The following is a 22,095-nucleotide window of genomic DNA, read 5'->3' as shown; positions in this document are numbered from 1 at the left end:
CACCCACCCATGGATTTGGCCGCATTCCCAGATTTACCAAGACAGTCAAACCTGGGAATGCGCCAAAATGCTACGCCATCCCAGGGGAGGTGCAACGAGGAGAAATATCTTTATTTTTCCTTATTGTTTCCTTTTTCTACGTGTCCTGCATTCTGCAGCACACTTAGAAAGAGGGAAAAGCCTCTAAGGATTGTTTTTATCCATTTAAGTGCATTTTTCCTGCACAAAACCATCCTGCCAGCAGAGCAGGCGCCCTTGCACAATGGTGCAAGGGTGTCTGCGTTGGTGCTAAGCAGCAGAGTGTGCACCAGCATAGGCAGCGCTGGCTCCAGTGAAGAACCGAGTGCGGATGTATGACGTTACAACGCATGCTTTTACCACGCATGCTGTTACAACGCCAGTTTTACAACGCAAACCTTTACAACGTATAGTGCTTTCGGGTGCTGGATAGTGAATAGTTTAATTTACTATTCCAACTCCAGTCCCCGTGGACACTAGGGAAGGTGTTGGATAGTAATTTAAATCTATTCCCTATCCTAGAGCGCCCCCAGCGCAATACGTTGTAATGGTTTTCATGGTAAAACCTGCGTTGTAATAGCACTGCGATGTAAAAGTTTCGTTGTAAAGGATGTTTCCCACCGAGTGCGTTTTAAGTCTCTTTGTACTGTTTTAAAAGCACTCCAAGGAGGAGGACCCGACTACTTACAAAAACAGTTTAATTGGTACATACCGAAAATAAATGTACGTTCGCTAGGAGCCAAGCTGGCCACTGTCCCAGTTACAAAAAAAGCGACTTGGGGTGGCCGAGGAGTTGTCTTTGGGGCAGCCAAAGCTTGGAACCACCTCCGGTCCACCTTAGAAACGCCACAGACCTTCTTACTTTCAGGAAGGGTTTGAAAACATTTGACAAGTAACTCTGCTTTCCCCGGTAATGCCTAAAGGATAGGTAACTAGCGCCAGGACACCCTTTGGTATTCGTTGCGCTTAATAAATATCCATAACATAACATAACAGAGAGAAGGAATGCACCATATCTTGGTAAATATGACACATTGCTGCCCTCTCCCTTTCACTCAGTGCAGCGCGGCAAAACGTATTGTTGCGTTGCGTGAAATATTGATAAATCTGGCCCAAATGACCATGAGCTGTAGCTTGCTCCACTAGCCCCGCGATGTGTATCCAGATCTATGTGTCTGGCTGGTGAAGAGAAAGCCATTACAGGAATGCTAGCATCATATCAAGCAAGCTATTGATTTGCTGAACAAACAAGTATTCGGTTCCAAAGTCACATCTCTGACCAGGGCGTCGGGAAGCCCACTCTTTGGCAGCCACATCAGGGGGGTTGGGATTATGGAGTGTAGAATGGATGGGTAGGTGGGGGGATGATTGGGTGGATGGATAGATTAGTGAATGGCAGAGAAAATGGTGGATTGCAAAGTGGATGAATGGGTGGCAGAGTTTACTTACTAATGGTTGGCTGAGTGAATGGATTGATGGCAGAGTGGATGAACGGGTGGGTGAATGGCAGGGTAAATGGATGGATGGTAAAGTGGATGAATGGATGGCGTGTAGAATGGACAGATGAATAGCTGAGTGGATGTGTGAATAGATGGAAGAGTGGATGGATGGATGTAAGAGTTGATGAATCAATGGAAGGATGGATAGCAGAGTGGATGGATGAAAGGTGGATGGATGGATGAGCAGCTGGCAGAGGAAATGGATGTATGGTAGAGTGGATAGAAGGATTAGAGAGAGGGTGAGTGGATGGAGAAATGGCAGAGTGGATGGATGGGTGTGTGGATTGAAGTGTGTATGGATGAATGGCAGGGTAGATGAATGAGTAGCAGAGCTGAGGGATTGATGGATGAATGGCAGTGTTGATAGGTGGATGGCAGAGCGGATGGGTGGATGTATGGCAGAATGGATGGGTGGATGGCAGAGTGAATGGATAGATGAATTAATGGATTGCTGAATGGATGGATGGCAGAGTGTCTAGATGGATGGATCGTAGGGCGGATAGATGGATGACAGAGTGTATAAACAATGGGTGATAGAGTGAATGGATGGAAGGCAAATTGGATGGATGGATGGATTGTAGAGCAGATGGATGGATTGCAGAGTGGATGGATCAATGGGTGAAAGAGTGAATGGATGGGTGGCAGAATGTATGGATGGACGGATGGTAGATTTGATGGATGGATGGAGGGAATGGGGAAAGATTGAATGATAGATGAAACAATGAATGGGTGGCAAACTGTAAAGGTGGATGGAAGTGTGAAAGAATGAATGGCTAGATGGATGGAAAAGACAAGGAAGGTGTTCTAGCGAGAGTTCAACTTACTTGCTTCGCTTGCTTGGTGGTATCAAGGCTCTACTTCAAAGTGGGGTCTTTTTGAAATGTCTGGCTACTCCTTTGTATCAGACCTTAAATGATGTACAAATCATGAAAGTGGAGCCAGAGGCACAACACCGTAACTAGTGCCTGAGAATGAGAACAGATATCGCGTAGTAATATTACTTTTTCTTATAGTGGCACACAACAAATTTAGCACAAAGCAACCTTTCCCCGTCCAAAGCACCGGCAGTGCATGTTTTTTTAACCCACGCAGACGCACAACACAGGTGCAGCATCAACACAGCACTGGCACATTATCGGAAAAGCATTGCGAGCCTTGCTTCTGAGCAAAACAAGCATAGCACTAGCGGCAGCCGGCAGGGGCGGCTCTAGGCTCATGGCGGCCCAGGGCAGTGAGCGTAGGTAGGGGGCCCCGGAAGAGGGCGTCCGGGCGGGGCGGAGCGCGGAGGCCAGTGAAGAGAAGGGGGGGGGAGGTAGTCAGGGTGTTTGGAAGTGGAACAGAGCCGGAGGCCGCCAAATCCCTGCCAGGGGCCGCCATGCAAATATGTATCCATCCTCAGAGGATTATTATATTATGGATATATATTGACGTGGTGGCCCCTGGGGTTTGGTGGCCCTGTGCAGGTGCACAGCTTGCACATGCCTAAGGCCGCCCCTGCAGCCGGGCAGGCTGGTCCTGTAGACCATGTGCACACACACAAACATATCTTACTGGCCACACACACACTCACATACACACCACGAGCACGCACATACAGACCCACACACACTTGGACCAGATCTCCAAGTTGTAAGCCACTCCCCTGTTCCTGCGTCAGTTGTTTTGCGTGCTGTAGGCTTGAGCCTCTTTGGTCAGTCCCTAAGTGTGAGGGTGAGAGTTGTCCTATATTCTCACCTGTGAGAAGTGACCTTGTACTTAATTGTGGAGTGAGTGGGATGAAATTCTGTGTTGTTGCAGTTTTACATAGCACGAATTCGACCCCAAGGTATCAGAGCGCTTTACATGATCTCAAGTTACATTACAGACGGACATATTCATTTTAAGAATGGGGAGATGAAGTGATTTGCCCAGAATCACAGGATGTTTGCGCCTCCCGCCAGACTCGAACCTGGTTCCCCAGCTTCAAGGTCAGCTGCCCTAGCCGATAAGCCACACCCTCTCCGCAGACTTATTCCGTGGCAGGACTGCAGGCCAAAACACTGTGCACTCTCTGCCTCCCAGTTTTAATTCCTTGAAAACAGGCCCACTGTTGTTGGGCTCAGTGGAGAGAATAGTTCTAGCCACTCCAGCCTCTGTGGTCCATGTTCTGGCAAACGATGGGCCACCAGTGTGCGCGATTCATGAACAAATGTGGCTTGGGGCCACAATGTCATTGAACTTTCCTGCATCAGTGGGAACCGAGGCTAAGTTGGGAAAAGATCAGTCCATCACCCAGGAAGCAGTTTGCACTGATAGATGGGGTCAGCTGGATGCAGGAGCTGCCGCTAAGGGTCCTTTTATTAAAACAGGGCAAAATCAATCTGCTTACAAGAGGAGTATGATTCATGGTCAGAAATCTGACATGCATGCACTTGTTACTGAAGGGAGAGCCTGTAAAGCTCTAAGGGCCACATGTATCAACCAACTTTGCATTCGCAAATGGTCCGATTCACAGAATCAGCACGTTTGCAAACATATAAAAGGCTTTTTACATGTATCAAAGCCCATTGTGCGATTCGGCAACTTGTTACCAAATCATAAAATGGGTTTGCGATTCGGTATTTGAAAGGGGTGTGTTTAGGGCATCCGTTTCAAATAGCGAATCCAAATGGTATTTATGAATGTTTTGTGACCGTGAATGCAGACATAAAACATTTGCTTTTTACCAACTACTTCAAGTAGGTGGTAACCCATTCGCAAATGGGAAGGGGTCACCCCCTTCCCCTTTGGTAATGGCAGTAAAAATGTTTCTTAAGGGCAGGCAGAGTGGTCCCATGGACCACTGCCTTCTCTTAAAACATTAAAAGAAAACTTTTAATTTCTTTTTTTAAACACAACCCATTTTTTCTAACCCCTTAGGTGCTGCGCACGTTCGGTGGCCGACAGCACCACTACCTCGGGAGTGCTGCCGTTGAACATTCAAACCTCACCTGCGCAATGGAACGTCCAGCACTGGAGCTGGACGTTCCATAGCAGCTATGAGGTTAAGGAAAGCTAGCTGTATTTAAAAAAAAGGATTGCTTTATTTAAAAGCAATCATGGACATGGTGGTCTGCTGACCCCAGCAGCCCACCATCCCCGTGATTTTAGTGATTCCTAGGGGGTCGCAAATTGTGATCTGCCTCATTAATATGAATGAGGTGGGTCAATTTGCCACCCAATAGGAATCGGTATATGAAACTCATCAAATTTCATACAATGGAAATTGCGATGACCTAATTGCCTTTCTCAAAAAAAACACAATCAGGTAATCGCAATTTCCAAATTTGAAACATGTGGCCCTAAGTCACTGTAACAGCAGAGCCCAAATGTGTCCCGGGTAACCTGGTAGTCTTATTACACCACAGTAATGAAGGATATTGCAAGCCACCTTAAGATTCTCTGACATTGTAATGGAAAGTGGGACTGCCACAATCAGAGTTCCTTCTTGAACTCAGAAATCCATATGAAGTACCAAAGTGGGTACCACACCTTGGGGCATATTTACAAGCCCCTAACGCCACCGGAGCATCACTTTTTTAAAGTTTTACCACACTGTTTAAATTAGGAAATTATGTTACCCTACTATACATTGTGTTGCTTATGATATGTGCTTGCAAGAAGTAACGTCTTGCATATTGGTGTTTTTTTTTTCTCAAAACAGCTTCAGGGGTGGATTTACTTACATTTCACACAAAGCAGGGCAACAAGCAAAGTTACTGCACTGCATTGTGTGAAACTAAGACAACAGAAAAGCGGTGTATCTACTAAGATATGGTGCATTTCCGCTGTCTCCTAGTGTTGTCGTACGGTCTGCTGCTTAGCGCCAAATCAGGGACCCTGCACCATGGGGTATAGGTGCCTGGGTTACAGGCAGGATTGTTTTTGCCCAGAAAGGTGCCGTTGCACAGGAAGGGGCACCGTCCTGCACAAAAACAATCTTTAGAGGCATATTGGAAAGGGGCGACCCCTCGGTCCCCCCGAACGTATGGAAGGGTGCCCTGATCCCCCCCGAAAACCATTTTGGGCGGGAGGCGTGGCTCGGCTGGTATGCCCAAAGTGGCGTAGCCGGGGCGCGCCCTTTCCCGCCCAGGAGGGGTTGTCCTAGATACCCGCACGGAAGACCGCGCCCAGTGGGCGTACCTGAGGACGATCCCCGCCCTCCCGCAGACGGATAAATAGAGCGGGAATCCGAAGAAGCGTCCTCTTGTTCCTGTGCTCTGAAGGCTGCACCACTCGTCGCTCGTGAGCCCTCGACGGAACAAGCAGCAACTTTGACCCACCCACCAGCCCCTATCGCAATGTTTTTGAATAAAGTGATTTGTTGATGATTTCAGATTGTATTAAAGAGATGCAGTCAAGTTGTTTCAGCATTTAAGAGATGTGTATAGGCCTTTCTTCCTTTGTAGAAAAGTAAAGGAAGGTATCAAGTAAGGTAATTGGTTTGTGCTTTAGGACCTTTTTTCCCTTTGTAGAAAAGAGAAGTTGATGATTCATCAAGCTGTGTCACGCTAGGTGAATTTTCTTCCCTTAGTAGGTAAAACAACTGTCGTATTTATTTTTTGGTCGGGCGGTAAGGTCATGATCGGTGAGCAGTAATTTCAAGGTCCCTAGAGGGGGGCGCCACCCAGAATGGATGGGAGCGCCCGGGGGGAGGCGGCCATTGGCCCCTTCCACGGGGAGGCGGCACCCACTAAGGATGGGTCGCCTAGGGGGAGACGGCCATAGGCCCCTCCCAGGGGGGAGATGGCTAGATGCCCCTCCTACGAATTTCCCGGGGGCCGGATATCCGCTCGGGCGGAAGAGAGTGTGGGGATGGGGGGGAGTCCACGCTGTCCTTCCTACAGATACCTCACACGGGAACTCGGACGACCTTTAAGATGGCGTCGAGTGAAAGGGGGCCCCCACGACAAGGGAAGTTACAGTTGGCAACGAGGGTAAAGTCCTCTGCGCATGCGCCACTCACACCATGAGGGCGGGATTTTGGTAGTAGGGATCTGACACCGGTTAAGACCTTGCCGTTGGCCCTTAATGCTAGGATGTACAATTTTAATTTAAAATGTATGCATTTGCAGGATGCTAGACTCGGCTAGGAAACCTTTGTATTAGAGATCTGTTAAGGTTAGCCAAAGAACATGTCTTCATTAAAATGTAATGAAAGTAAAATTGTACATAATTTATGAAACGTTTTATTTAATGTTTTACATTTTGTTTCATATTTTAATAAATACGGCCGGGGGGGTAACTCCCCCCCGCTTTCCAAAAGTTCAAACCTGTGTCTGTCTTCTCCCTGGGGAATTGGTGTTGGGAGGGGGTGGCGGGCATCCTGGCCATATGGAAAGGGGTGACCACTCGGTCCCCCCGAATGTATGGAAGGGTGCCCCGATCCCCCCGGGAAACCATTTTGGGCGGGAGGCGTGGCTCGGCTGGTATGCCCAAAGTGGCGTAGCCGGGGCGCGCCCTTTCCCGCCCAGGAGGGGTTGTCCTAGACACCCGCACGGAAGACCGCGCCCAGTGGGCGTACCTGAGGACGATCCCCGCCCTCCCGCAGACGGATAAATAGAGCGGGAATCCAAAGAAGCGTCCTCTTGTTCCTGTGCTCTGAAGGCTGCACCACTCGTCGCTCGTGAGCCCTCGACGGAACAAGCGGCAATTTTGACCCACCCACCAGCCCCTATCGCAATGTTTTTGAATAAAGTGATTTGTTGATGATTTCAGATTGTATTAAAGAGATGCAGTCAAGTTGTTTCAGCATTTAAAAGATGTGTGTAGGCCTTTCTTCCTTTGTAGAAAAGTAAAGGAAGGTATCAAGTAAGACAATTGTTTTGGGCTTTAGGACCTTTTTAGGTCTCGGCATCGAGACCTATTGTTATGGAGTTCGCTCTGAAGGGACCTAGAGCTGTGAACACGCCGACCAGGGTCCGTGAACGCGCACACACACAGGCAGGCATGGCCGTGCACACACAGACACACACAGAAACAGACACACGCACACACGCACGCACACACACACACCCCATCCCTCTCTGCCCACTCCCTCTCTGCCGCCCCCCCTCTACCCACACTCACCGGGCTCTTTCCCTCTGCAGTTGGTCAGTCATGGCAGCAGGCAAACTCGTGTCTTCTCCGGCGATCCTTCAGCTGATGTGCACGCCCACGCTGCGTCACGTGCGCGCCCACCACGCTGTTTTCACGTTTGTTGATCCTCAGCTTGTTATATACTTTGGCTATGGACAATTAGACCACCGTTTTGCTCCGTCAATCATGTTTTCTTGGGCTGCGGTGTCTACAAGGCAAGGGGGCAGTGCACTGCACATGGATTTATCCTCGTCACGCCAATCGGTATTGTTTAATTTTATTTCTTTCGATCAGCATGTTTTTTTGTAATCTCTGGGAGAGCCGACGCTGGGACTTGAACCCCATTCCACAGTGTCAAAGTCTGGACACGGAGTGAAAGAACGTGGCTGTGCAAGCTACCACTGGACCCACTATACTCAGTTACCATGAGGTGGCGATATCTGCCACTCACTTTCCTCACTGCACCTTTGTGTTAGCCACGATGATGATAATCATTTCTATCCACTTTCATAATAGGCTTGTATTTTCAAAGATATCCTTTAATACTGAAAAAAAATGAGGGCAATAAATATCTATACAGCAGAGTACGTAAACACAAAATGTCATGACATTTTGCACACTGTTGCAGGTCTGCTGTAGTCAAGGAGATTGTCTTCTGAGAAGTGTTTACATCCTCAAAATGACTTTCCAGTGTAGAGGACCATTGGTGCACCTGCTTATCTGGCAATATGCATAAGGATTACTACCTATCTCACTAATATTTTATCTTCGTAAATAGTTTGTTCACAGTACATTGTAAATTGTTTTCACATCATGGGAGCTCTAAAAATTGAATTCTGTTCATCGCTTCTAAATGAGGCGCTTTTTGGCATTCTTCGACAATGCTTTCAAACTAATTTCTGCTACTGCGGTAGATGGATGGCACTCCGGAGAATATTGTGTTGATCGGTATAGCTCTATAAGCCGTGCGCGCCCCTGGTGACCCTCCCGCCCGACCCCAGGTCTGCCCAGTAGAACGGCGCTCACTTCATCCCTCTGTGAGGCAGAAGGTGAGTGTGAGTGCAGAGTGCGCAGAGTGCGAAGTAGTGAGTGCAGAGTGAGTGTGCAGAGTGAGTGTGCAGAGTGCAGAGTAGTGAGTGCAGAGTAGTGAGTGCAGAGTAGTGAGTGTGCAGAGTAGTGAGTGTGCAGAGTAGTGAGTGTGCAGAGTAGTGAGTGTGCAGAGTAGTGAGTGTGCAGAGTAGTGAGTGTGCAGAGTAGTGAGTGTGTAGAGTAGTGAGTGCAGGGTAGTGAGTGCAGGGTAGTGAGTGCAGAGTAGTGAGTGCAGAGTAGTGAGTGCAGAGTAGTGAGTGCAGAGTAGTGAGTGCAGAGTAGTGAGTGCAGAGTGCAGAGTAGTGAGTGCAGAGTGCAGAGTAGTGAGTGCAGAGTGCAGAGTAGTGAGTGCAGAGTGCAGAGTAGTGAGTGCAGAGTAGTGAGTGCAGAGTAGCGAGTGCAGAGTAGCGAGTGCAGAGTAGCGAGTGCAGAGTAGCGAGTGCAGAGTAGCGAGTGCAGAGTAGTGAGTGCAGAGTAGTGAGTGCAGAGTAGTGAGTGCAGAGTAGTGAGTAGTGAGTGCAGGGTGCAGAGTAGTGAGTGCAGAGTGCAGAGTAGTGAGTGCAGAGTGCAGAGTAGTGAGTGCAGGGTGCAGAGTAGTGAGTGCAGAGTAGTGAGTGCAGAGTGCAGAGTAGTGAGTGCAGAGTGCAGAGTAGTGAGTGCAGAGTGCAGAGTAGTGAGTGCAGAGTGCAGAGTAGTGAGTGCAGAGTGCAGAGTAGTGAGTGCAGAGTGCAGAGTAGTGAGTGCAGAGTGCAGAGTAGTGAGTGCAGAGTAGTGAGTGCAGAGTAGTGAGTGCAGAGTAGTGAGTGCAGAGTAGTGAGTGCAGAGTAGTGAGTGCAGAGTGCAGAGTAGTGAGTGCCTCCTAGTAGTGAGTGCCTAGTAGTGAGTGCAGAGTAGTGAGTGCAGAGTAGTGAGTGCAGAGTAGTGAGTGCCTCCTAGTAGTGAGTGCCTCCTAGTAGTGAGTGCCTAGTAGTGAGTGCAGAGTAGTGAGTGCAGAGTAGTGAGTGCAGAGTAGTGAGTGCAGAGTAGTGAGTAGTGAGTGCAGGGTGCAGAGTAGTGAGTGCAGAGTGCAGAGTAGTGAGTGCAGAGTGCAGAGTAGTGAGTGCAGGGTGCAGAGTAGTGAGTGCAGAGTAGTGAGTGCAGAGTGCAGAGTAGTGAGTGCAGAGTGCAGAGTAGTGAGTGCAGAGTAGTGAGTGCAGAGTGCAGAGTAGTGAGTGCAGAGTGCAGAGTAGTGAGTGCAGAGTGCAGAGTAGTGAGTGCAGAGTGCAGAGTAGTGAGTGCAGAGTGCAGAGTAGTGAGTGCAGGGTGCAGAGTAGTGAGTGCAGAGTAGTGAGTGCAGAGTGCAGAGTAGTGAGTGCAGAGTGCAGAGTAGTGAGTGCAGAGTGCAGAGTAGTGAGTGCAGAGTGCAGAGTAGTGAGTGCAGAGTGCAGAGTAGTGAGTGCAGGGTGCAGAGTAGTGAGTGCAGAGCAGTGAGTGCAGAGTGCAGAGTAGTGAGTGCAGAGTGCAGAGTAGTGAGTGCAGAGTGCAGAGTAGTGAGTGCAGAGTGCAGAGTAGTGAGTGCAGAGTGCAGAGTAGTGAGTGCAGAGTGCAGAGTAGTGAGTGCAGAGTGCAGAGTAGTGAGTGCAGAGTAGTGAGTGCAGAGTAGTGAGTGCAGAGTAGTGAGTGCAGAGTAGTGAGTGCAGAGTAGTGAGTGCAGAGTAGTGAGTGCAGAGTAGTGAGTGCAGAGTGCAGAGTAGTGAGTGCCTCCTAGTAGTGAGTGCCTCCTAGTAGTGAGTGCCTAGTAGTGAGTGCAGAGTAGTGAGTGCAGAGTAGTGAGTGCAGAGTAGTGAGTGCAGAGTAGTGAGTGCAGAGTAGTGAGTGCAGAGTGCAGAGTAGTGAGTGCAGAGTGCAGAGTAGTGAGTGCAGAGTAGTGAGTGCAGAGTAGTGAGTGCAGAGTAGTGAGTGCAGAGTGCAGAGTAGCGAGTGCAGAGTAGCGAGTGCAGAGTAGCGAGTGCAGAGTGCAGAGTAGCGAGTGCAGAGTAGCGAGTGCAGAGTAGCGAGTGCAGAGTGCAGAGTAGCGAGTGCAGAGTAGCGAGTGCAGAGTAGTGAGTGCAGAGTAGTGAGTGCAGAGTAGTGAGTGCAGAGTAGTGAGTGCCGAGTAGTGAGTGCCGAGTAGTGAGTGCCGAGTAGTGAGTGCCGAGTAGTGAGTGCAGAGTAGTGAGTGCAGAGTAGTGAGTGCAGAGTAGTGAGTGCAGAGTAGTGAGTGCAGAGTAGTGAGTGCAGAGTGCAGAGTAGTGAGTGCAGAGTGCAGAGTAGTGAGTGCAGAGTGCAGAGTAGTGAGTGCAGAGTAGTGAGTGCAGGGTGCAGAGTAGTGAGTGCAGAGTGCAGAGTAGTGAGTGCAGGGTGCAGAGTAGTGAGTGCAGGGTGCAGAGTAGTGAGTGCAGAGTGCAGAGTAGTGAGTGCAGGGTGCAGAGTAGTGAGTGCAGGGTGCAGAGTAGTGAGTGCAGAGTGCAGAGTAGTGAGTGCAGAGTAGTGAGTGCAGAGTAGTGAGTGCAGGGTGCATAGTAGTGAGTGCAGGGTGCAGAGTAGTGAGTGCAGGGTGCAGAGTAGTGAGTGCAGGGTGCAGAGTAGTGAGTGCAGAGTAGTGAGTGCAGGGTGCAGAGTAGTGAGTGCAGAGTGCAGAGTAGTGAGTGCAGAGTGCAGAGTAGTGAGTGCAGAGTAGTGAGTGCAGAGTAGTGAGTGCAGAGTAGTGAGTGCAGAGTAGTGAGTGCAGAGTGCAGAGTAGTGAGTGCAGAGTGCAGAGTAGTGAGTGCAGAGTGCAGAGTAGTGAGTGCAGAGTGCAGAGTAGTGAGTGCAGAGTAGCGAGTGCAGAGTAGCGAGTGCAGAGTGCAGAGTAGTGAGTGCAGAGTGCAGAGTAGTGAGTGCAGAGTAGTGAGTGCAGAGTAGTGAGTGCAGAGTAGTGAGTGCAGAGTAGTGAGTGCAGAGTGCAGAGTAGTGAGTGCAGAGTGCAGAGTAGTGAGTGCAGAGTGCAGAGTAGTGAGTGCAGAGTGCAGAGTAGTGAGTGCAGAGTGCAGAGTAGTGAGTGCAGAGTGCAGAGTAGTGAGTGCAGAGTGCAGAGTAGTGAGTGCAGAGTAGTGAGTGCAGAGTAGTGAGTGCAGAGTAGTGACTGCAGAGTAGTGAGTGCAGAGTAGTGAGTGCAGGGTGCAGAGTAGTGAGTGCAGGGTTCAGAGTAGTGAGTGCAGAGTGCAGAGTAGTGAGTGCAGAGTGCAGAGTAGTGAGTGCAGAGTGCAGAGTAGTGAGTGCAGAGTGCAGAGTAGTGAGTGCAGAGTGCAGAGTAGTGAGTGCAGAGTGCAGAGTAGTGAGTGCAGAGTGCAGAGTAGTGAGTGCAGAGTGCAGAGTAGTGAGTGCAGAGTGCAGAGTAGTGAGTGCAGAGTAGTGAGTGCAGAGTAGTGAGTGCAGGGTGCAGAGTAGTGAGTGCAGGGTGCAGAGTAGTGAGTGCAGGGTGCAGAGTAGTGAGTGCAGGGTGCAGAGTAGTGAGTGCAGGGTGCAGAGTAGTGAGTGCAGAGTGCAGAGTAGTGAGTGCAGAGTGCAGAGTAGTGAGTGCAGAGTGCAGAGTAGTGAGTGCAGAGTAGTGAGTGCAGAGTAGTGAGTGCAGAGTAGTGAGTGCAGAGTAGTGAGTTCAGGGTGCAGAGTAGTGAGTGCAGAGTGCAGAGTAGTGAGTGCAGAGTGCAGAGTAGTGAGTGCAGAGTGCAGAGTAGTGAGTGCAGAGTAGTGAGTGCAGAGTAGTGAGTGCAGAGTAGTGAGTGCAGAGTAGTGAGTGCAGAGTGCAGAGTAGTGAGTGCAGGGTGCAGAGTAGTGAGTGCAGGGTGCAGAGTAGTGAGTGCAGAGTGCAGAGTAGTGAGTGCAGAGTGCAGAGTAGTGAGTGCAGAGTGCAGAGTAGTGAGTGCAGAGTGCAGAGTAGTAGTGAGTGCAGAGTGCAGAGTAGTGAGTGCAGAGTGCAGAGTAGTGAGTGCAGAGTGCAGAGTAGTGAGTGCAGAGTGCAGAGTAGTGAGTGCAGAGTGCAGAGTAGTGAGTGCAGAGTGGTGAGTGCAGAGTGGTGAGTGCAGAGTGGTGAGTGCAGAGTAGTGAGTGCAGAGTAGTGAGTGCAGGGTGCAGAGTAGTGAGTGCAGAGTAGCGAGTGCAGAGTAGCGAGTGCAGAGTAGCGAGTGCAGAGTAGCGAGTGCAGAGTAGCGAGTGCAGAGTAGCGAGTGCAGAGTGCAGAGTAGTGAGTGCCTCCTAGTAGTGAGTGCCTAGTAGTGAGTGCCTAGTAGTGAGTGCAGAGTAGTGAGTGCAGAGTAGTGAGTGCAGAGTAGTGAGTGCAGGGTGCAGAGTAGTGAGTGCCTCCTAGTAGTGAGTGCCTAGTAGTGAGTGCCTAGTAGTGAGTGCAGAGTAGTGAGTGCAGAGTAGTGAGTGCAGAGTAGTGAGTGCAGAGTAGTGAGTGCAGAGTAGTGAGTGCAGAGTAGTGAGTGCAGAGTGCAGAGTAGTGAGTGCCTCCTAGTAGTGAGTGCCTAGTAGTGAGTGCCTAGTAGTGAGTGCAGAGTCGTGAGTGCAGAGTAGTGAGTGCAGAGTAGTGAGTGCAGAGTAGTGAGTGCAGAGTAGTGAGTGCAGAGTAGTGAGTGCAGAGTGCAGAGTAGTGAGTGCAGAGTGCAGAGTAGTGTAGTGAGTGCAGAGTGCAGAGTAGTGTAGTGAGTGCAGAGTGCAGAGTAGTGTAGTGAGTGCAGAGTGCAGAGTAGTGTAGTGAGTGCAGAGTGCAGAGTAGTGTAGTGAGTGCAGAGTGCAGAGTAGTGAGTGCAGAGTGCAGAGTAGTGAGTGCAGAGTGCAGAGTAGTGAGTGCAGAGTGCAGAGTAGTGATTGCAGAGTGCAGAGTAGTGAGTGCAGAGTGCAGAGTAGTGAGTGCAGAGTGCAGAGTAGTGAGTGCAGAGTGCAGAGTAGTGAGTGCAGAGTGCAGAGTAGTGAGTGCAGAGTGCAGAGTAGTGAGTGCAGAGTAGTGAGTGCAAAGTAGTGAGTGCAGAGTAGTGAGTGCAGGGTGCAGAGTAGAGAGTGCAGAGTGCAAAGTAGAGAGTGCAGAGTAGTGAGTGCAGAGTGCAGAGTAGTGATTGCAGAGTGCAGAGTAGTGAGTGCAGAGTGCAGAGTAGTGAGTGCAGAGTGCAGAGTAGTGAGTGCAGAGTGCAGAGTAGTGAGTGCAGAGTGCAGAGTAGTGAGTGCAGAGTAGTGAGTGCAGAGTGCAGAGTAGTGAGTGCAGAGTAGTGAGTGCAGAGTAGTGAGTGCAGAGTAGTGAGTGCAGAGTGCAGAGTAGTGAGTGCAGAGTGCAAAGTAGAGAGTGCAGAGTAGTGAGTGCAGAGTGCAGAGTAGTGAGTGCAGAGTGCAGAGTAGTGAGTGCAGAGTGCAGAGTAGTGAGTGCAGAGTGCAGAGTAGTGAGTGCAGAGTGCAGAGTAGTGAGTGCAGAGTAGTGAGTGCAGAGTGCAAAGTAGTGAGTGCAGAGTGCAGAGTAGTGAGTGCAGAGTGCAGAGTAGTGAGTGCAGAGTGCAGAGTAGTGAGTGCAGAGTGCAGAGTAGTGAGTGCAGAGTGCAGAGTAGTGAGTGCAGAGTAGTGAGTGCAGAGTAGTGAGTGCAGAGTAGTGAGTGCAGAGTGCAGAGTAGTGAGTGCAGAGTAGTGAGTGCAGAGTAGTGAGTGCAGAGTAGTGAGTGCAGAGTGGTGAGTGCAGAGTGGTGAGTGCAGAGTAGTGAGTGCAGAGTAGTGAGTGCAGAGTAGTGAGTGCAGAGTAGTGAGTGCAGAGTAGTGAGTGCAGAGTAGTGAGTGCAGAGTGCAGAGTAGTGAGTGCAGAGTGCAGAGTAGTGAGTGCAGAGTGCAGAGTAGTGAGTGCAGAGTGCAGAGTAGTGAGTGCAGAGTGCAGAGTAGTGAGTGCAGAGTGCAGAGTAGTGAGTGCAGAGTGCAGAGTAGTGAGTGCAGAGTGCAGAGTAGTGAGTGCAGAGTGCAGAGTAGTGAGTGCAGAGTGCAGAGTAGTGAGTGCAGAGTAGTGAGTGCAGAGTGCAGAGTAGTGAGTGCAGAGTGCAGAGTTGTGAGTGCAGAGTGCAGAGTTGTGAGTGCAGAGTGCAGAGTTGTGAGTGCAGAGTGCAGAGTAGTGAGTGCAGAGTTGTGAGTGCAGAGTGCAGAGTAGTGAGCGCAGAATGCAGAGTTGTGAGCGCAGAATGCAGAGTTGTGAGCGCAGAGTTGTGAGCGCAGAATGCAGAGTTGCGAGCGCAGAGTTGTGAGCGCAGAGTTGTGAGCGCAGAATGCAGAGTTGCGAGCGCAGAGTTGTGAGCGCAGAATGCAGAGTTGCGAGCGCAGAGTTGTGAGCGCAGAATGCAGAGTTGCGAGCGCAGAGTTGTGAGCGCAGAATGCAGAGTTGCGAGCGCAGAGTTGTGAGCGCAGAATGCAGAGTTGCGAGCGCAGAGTTGTGAGCGCAGAATGCAGAGTTGCGAGCGCAGAGTTGCGAGCGCAGAGTTACGAGCGCAGAGTTGCGAGCGCAGAGTTGCGAGCGCAGAATGCAGAGTTGCGAGCGCAGAATGCAGAGTTGCGAGCGCAGAGTTGCGAGCGCAGAGTTGCGAGCGCAGAATGCAGAGTTGCGAGCGCAGAGTTGTGAGCGCAGAATGCAGAGTTGCGAGCGCAGAGTTGTGAGCGCAGAATGCAGAGTTGCGAGCGCAGAGTTGCGAGAGCAGAGTTGTGAGCGCAGAATGCAGAGTTGCGAGCGCAGAGTTGCGAGAGCAGAGTTGTGAGCGCAGAATGCAGAGTTGCGAGCGCAGAGTTGCGAGCGCAGAGTTGCGAGCGCAGAGTTGCGAGCGCAGAGTTGCGAGCGCAGAGTTGTGAGCGCAGAATGCAGAGTTGCGAGCGCAGAGTTGCGAGCGCAGAGTTGCGAGCGCAGAGTTGCGAGCGCAGAGTTGCGAGCGCAGAGTTGCGAGCGCAGAGTTGCGAGCGCAGAATGCAGAGTTGCGAGCGCAGAGTTGCGAGCGCAGAGTTGCGAGCGCAGAGTTGCGAGCGCAGAGTTGCGAGCGCAGAATGCAGAGTTGCGAGCACGGAGTTGCGAGCGCAGAATGCAGAGTTGCGAGCGCAGAATGCAGAGTTGCGAGCGCAGAATGCAGAGTTGCGAGCGCAGAATGCAGAGTTGCGAGCGCAGAATGCAGAGTTGCGAGCGCAGAGTTGTGAGCGCAGAATGCAGAGTTGCGAGCGCAGAGTTGCGAGCGCAGAGTTGCGAGCGCAGAATGCAGAGTTGCGAGCGCAGAGTTGCGAGCGCAGAATGCAGAGTTGCGAGCGCAGAGGAGTGAGCGCAGAGTTGCGAGCGCAGAATGCAGAGTTGCGAGCGCAGAGGAGTGAGCGCAGAATGCAGAGTGAGTGTGCAGAGGAGTAAGCGCAGAATGCAGAGTGAGTGTGCAGAGGAGTGAGCGCAGAATGCAGAGTGAGTGTGCAGAGGAGTGAGCGCAGAATGCAGAGTGAGTGTGCAGAGGAGTGAGCGCAGAATGCAGAGTGAGTGTGCAGAGCAGTAAGTGCAGGTGCAGAGCGGTGTGTGCTGTTGAGTGCAGAGCGCTGTGTATTGGCAATGTAAATGACAATGTCATTTGTTTATGATTTAAAGAAAAAAAAAGAAATGTCATGAGCAATGCCAATAGCTCTTCCTTTAATGATGCCGAGACCATTGCATTGTAAATGCTTGTTTCCCTTTGTAGAAATGCAAAGTTGATGAAACATCAAGCTGTGTCACGCTAGGTGAATTTTCTTCCCTTAGTAGGTAAAACAACTGTCGTATTTATTTTTTGGTCGGGCGGTAAGGTCATGATCGTGAGCAGTAATTTCAAGGTCCCTAGAGGGGGCGCCACCCAGAATGGATGGGAGCGCCCGGGGGGAGGCGGCCATTTGCCCCTTCCACGGGGAGGCGGCACCCACTAGGGATGGGTCGCCTAGGGGGAGACGGCTATAGGCCCCTCCCAGGGGGGAGACGGCTGGATGCCCCTCCTACGAATTTCCCGGGGGCCGGATATCCGCTCGGGCGGAAGAGAGAGTGGGGATGGGGGGGGAGTCCACGCTGTCCTTCCTACAGATACCTCACACGGGAACTCGGACGACCTTTAAGATGGCGTCGAGTGAAAGGGGGCCCCCACGACAAGGGAAGTTACAGTTGGCAATGAGGGTAAAGTCCTCTGCGCATGCGCCACTCACACCGTGAGGGCGGGATTTTGGTAGTAGGGATCTGACACCGGTTAAGACCTTGCCGTTGACCCTTAATGCTAGGATGTACAATTTTAATTTAAAATGTATGCATTTGTAGGATGCTAGACTCGGCTAGGAAACCTTTGTATTAGAGATCTGTTAAGGTTAGCCAAAGAACATGTCTTCATCAAAATGTAATGAAAGTAAAATTGTACATAATTTATGAAACGTTTTATTTAATGTTTTAAATTTTGTTTTATATTTTAATAAATACGGCCGGGGGGGTAACTTCCCCCCGCCTTCCAAAAGTTCAAACCTGTGTCTGTCTTCTCCCATGGGGAATTGGTGTTGGGAGAGGGTGGCGGGCATCCCGGCCATATCCTCCTTCTTTGTTTTCTGCAGAATGCATCATACAAAGAAAGACAAAATAACTAGCAGAAGTAAAGACATTTCTCTTTGTTACTCCTAGTTTAAGAAGACATAGCATTTTGACGCATTTTCAGGTTTACTCACCTTAGTAAATGTGGGAAATGGTTAAAATCCATGGGTCGCTGCATAGGAACGCCGATGTTCCACCAACTGAACGCTGACCGACACAAAGTAACTCAAGTCAGTGCTATACCTATGCACTGCTTTGCGTTACTTTGTATTTTCTAAACCACACAAAGAGGCTTTGTGTGGCTTAGTAAATGGCAAAAAGGGTTTTGCGTTGGGGCTGCACAACAAAAGTGATGCAACGCAGACACAAAACATTAGTATATCTGCACCATAGTATTCATTTTGTATTATCTGCGACCACTGTATTTATTTCATCTGAAGAGTAAAAAGAACAATTATTGGAAGGGGTTGGAGTATGATGGTGTGACGTGAAATATCTGCTGCCATACTTAAAAGCAGTATTGAAAGTCACTTCCTAGCTTCGAGGCCTTTTAAAAGAGCTCTGCCTTCACTCGTATTCCTCTGATCTGTCACAAAACATTTCAGTAACGTGATATATTGGCTGAAGCACCTTTCACCTACATTACATGTCACTGAGGAGTTACTTGGCCATAGAGGTATGAGGCTGAAGGCAGAAATTACTTAATAAGGTTGTGGAATTTCAAGGTGACTTGCAATATCCTTTTAAAACATGGTGAAGGGCTATTTATTTTCTTATGATACATGGTTGCATTATTACCCTTTCTCCAAAAAGCCTAATTCCCTGGTCTGTTAGTCTTTGCGTGCAAGAGATACTATGGTTGCAGTTATGTAGAATAAATGTAGAAAACATGGAAACATAATATACAGTGTGAATTTAAAATTTGTTGTAAAAGTATGTATGCAGTTTAATGTAAGTAATTTTTAAAAACTTAGGGCCAGCACCCGGTATAATGTATGCAGGTTGGCGTTCCCCCGCAAAAAGCCTCGTAGAAGTGAGGCATTGAAATCTATGAGATTTCACTGCGTCACTTCTAGGACACAGTTGCGTCAAAATCTTGTGCCTGCCTCACATCAGGCGTAAGACTGACTCAGGCCCTTTCACATGGGGCTTGCCCCATGTGAAAGGACGCATTGCTGGAGTTGCGTCACTTTTGTGACACACTCCAGCAATGCGTCACTTTTGTGCTTACAGATGCGTCAGAAATACTGACGTATCTGTAACTCCTTGCGACATGATGCGTCATACATTAAATATGACGCATCAGGTATGTCGCAAGAAGTGCGCACTGAGAAGTGACGCATCGCTGCTTTCACGCAGCGATGCGTCATTTCTCATAAATGAGGCCCTTAGTTCATAATGTAATAAGGTGCAGAGATGTTCCTGCTTTCATAAAATAAACTAGCTGTGAAAAAAATAAAAGTAAACAAACTTCCAGGAATGTTTCCTTTCTGCTAATGCCTCTTTATTTTATGAAAACACAGCTGAGAAGAGCTGATTACCGGTAAAGCTAGCTACCACAGTTTAAGCAGCAGTTTCAGTTTTTTTTTATTTGGAATCAGGCATTGTGCATTCACAACTCAATTATAATAAAACTATTAGAGTAGAGTAGCTACTTCATTTTCTTCTTTTGGGAAAATGGTAGTTTGCAATAAGAAAATAAGAGACTGGTTTTTATATGAGATATGATACCTCTTGCTGTACATTATAAGTTTATTGTAAGTCACCAGGGAGTTCCATGGCCATATAGAGGAATGAGGCCAAAGGCCACATTCCCTTATAAGGTTATGGAACTCTGAGGTGACATGCAATATTCTTATCATGTATGGCAAGGGGTACTTTATCTCTTATAATACATGGTTAGACCATCACCTGTTCCATAAACCACTTAAATTCTTGGTGCATAGCTCTTTCATATAAAAGAAAAAGCATGTTTGCAAACATGAAGAATAAAAATAGAATCACAAGAGTAGTGCAAAATTAAACACAACAAAAAGAATTGTTAGCTAGTTGTTGAAAAACGATATTGGAAGCAATTGATTAGAAGTCACTTTAGAAAAAAGAGGAGCAGCAGAAACAGGAAGAAAGATTTGCGGGGCATATTATCAAGGGGCTTTAAAAGCCAAGAAAGCGGAGATAAAATTATCTCCCTATTACCTAGCTGTCGCTAACACCAGTTAGCGACAGCTAGTAGGAGATATTGACCATCCTGGGCACCACTTTGCATGTCAGTGATATTTATCACTAATGACATGCACAGTGGGCGTGCTAAGATGTTAGCGACTGAAAACAGTCGCTAACATCGCTATCTCCTATTACCAACTTTTGGAGATATTCTCGCTTAGCGCGAATATCTCCAAAAGCTAACACCTGCCCTGAGCAGTTCTTAGCCATGTTATCCAATGGGAGGTGGATAACATGGCTAATAGCATTAGCTCGGTAATGCATGAATATAGCTGACTTTTCAGCGATATTCATGCTTTGCGGCAATTTTTATCGCATTTGCGATAAACCTTGGTAATACCAAGGTTTATTTGCGGTAAAAATCGCCGCAGCTCAGCGGTAAATTTTTGTCTCTAACCAAGCAATAGTGATAATTATCGCTATTGCTTGGTAATATGCCCCCTAGCTTTTCTTTGATTTCCCAAGGAGTGCAAAAACATAAACATGTTGCTATAAGTATCTACTTTCTGCTTTGCACTGTGGAGTTTAAAAAAACGGAAGAAAAAAAAGCAATGTTTCATTTTTGTTGCTTTGAACAGTTACTACAGGATCTGACCTGCCTTTCACCTGGCTGCTAGCTCTGGCAGCATCATTGTAATGTCAGAACACAGTTCATTTCCGATGAAATCGGCCATTCTGACACAACAGTCGGTGACTGAGTGCTTCAGAAGTTGCCGATTATAAAGAAATTAGAGCCAGGTGTTTATACACGGCTTACAGAATCCTTTGTATTATAAATAGGGTTCCCAGTTTAGTGCTGTTTATTTTTTTTTAACATTTCAGCCTGTATTAATCCATATATTTATTTGGGTTACCTTATTGATATTTATCAATATTTATTTTGTGTTTTAGAATAAATGGAGTCGTAAAATGGTATATTTTCACATTAATGTAACTCTTAAATGTTCACTCTTACATGGATCACGTTTTAGCAAATTAAGCAGCCACAAATTACAAAACTCTATACCCTCGGGTGCATATTAATGTTATACTACAAATATTGCCTGTATTTAAGTAATCCTGATCCTGTTTTGTAACTCGCCATTCTGTTTATCTGCTCAGCTTTTGCCTATAATTCATGAGACCGCATGAAGTCTTTCACAAAAAGCACAATTCAAAGTATTTTTCTGTTTTTAAAATGAAATACAGACCGAAAACACACTTTTTCCTGTCTGTATTTATTTGTAAAAATCAGTAAAAATTGAAAATTGGAAGCCTTAATTAAAAATCCATTACAGGCATACATATGTTATATATTTTACTAGCTTACCCGTCGCACGTTGCTGCGATCTCAGAAGAAAGGAAATTTAAGGAAACTTGTTATGATAGCATTCAATTTACATTGTATCATTTTATTGAAACTTATTCATTTTAATATGGAAAACATTTTAAAGTGTTGTTTTAATTCTGTTTATTTATTTGAATGCTTGTGGATACACGTTATTTTTTGTTTTTCCGTCTAGTGCGTACACGAATAAATCAGAAGGTTTTCCGACACGTGAGCTGGCCACATACAGTTGTCCATGTGAGAAGCACGGATTCTCCAAATGTAGTGCACACACTTGCAGCGATTGTCCTTGTGCTTTGTTGAAGGTCATTGCAAAAGCGAGTCGAACCGTAAACTGTAAACGTTCAGTATTGGAAAGCTTATGAGGGCCCTGGGGGGCCGGGGGGGCCGATATTTAACACATTTTCCTTTTTTTTGCCAGAAAACTTCGCAAGAGTGTACTCAACAACTTTAAAAAAAAAAAATTTTGTTGCCAGAAACCTTTGCGGGAGTGTACTCAACAACTTCCCAAAGTTTCATGGCGATCGGATGAATGGTGTAGTAATGCATAAAGGACAAGCAGACAGACATACATTTGTTTTTATCTATATAGATTATTTTATGCAGTAAGGATACTCCCTTATGTAATATACTATATTGTGGTTGTAGGGCCCGATGTAGGTAATAGTGAAATACCGAATTCTAAATACCGAATTTTACCGATTCGGTATTTAGAAATCGGTATTTCAGATGTAGGTAAGAATTCGGTAAACAATACCGAATTCTTTATATTTGTTATTACCGAATTGGTAATTGAGATTCGGTAATAACGAATACCTACCATTCATTCCTGTTGGCTTGGAGGCCCATAGGAATGAATGTGAAGATATTCGGTGTTACAGATTCGGTAGTACCGAATCAGTAATACCGGGAGGTATTTCAAGGGTGCCAGGGTGTCCAAAGAACACCCTGTTGCACCCTTGAAATGTGCATGTGTGCACATGTGGCACACATGCATGCCCTAAGGGCATGGATGTGTGCCACATGGCACATACAAAAAGCAAGAAAGTGCTTTTGTAAAGGAATTCGATAATTACCACCAACTTGAAGTTGGTGGTAATTACCGATTCCTTAAGGTCCAAAAGCACACTTTTATGTGCTTTCTACATTGCATTTAAGGAATCGGTATTACCGATTCCTTAAATGCAAGGCCAATTAGGAATCGGTATTAAGGAATCAGTATTTACCAATTCCTCAATACCGAATCCTTCCCTACATCACGAATGCCT

General features: G+C 47.8%; 1 protein-coding gene across 3 annotated transcripts in view; it reads left to right on the top strand.

Moving 5' to 3' along the window:
- ZBP1 (Z-DNA binding protein 1) overlaps positions 1 to 22,095 on the top strand; it is a 236,830-nt gene that overhangs the window by 133,942 nt on the left and 80,793 nt on the right. The window lies entirely within an intron of this gene.

The sequence above is a fragment of the Lissotriton vulgaris genome, chromosome 7, assembly GCF_964263255.1.
Source record: "Lissotriton vulgaris chromosome 7, aLisVul1.2, whole genome shotgun sequence".
NCBI classification, from domain to species: domain Eukaryota; kingdom Metazoa; phylum Chordata; class Amphibia; order Caudata; family Salamandridae; genus Lissotriton; species Lissotriton vulgaris.
This window is presented reverse-complemented; position numbering and strand designations above follow the sequence as displayed.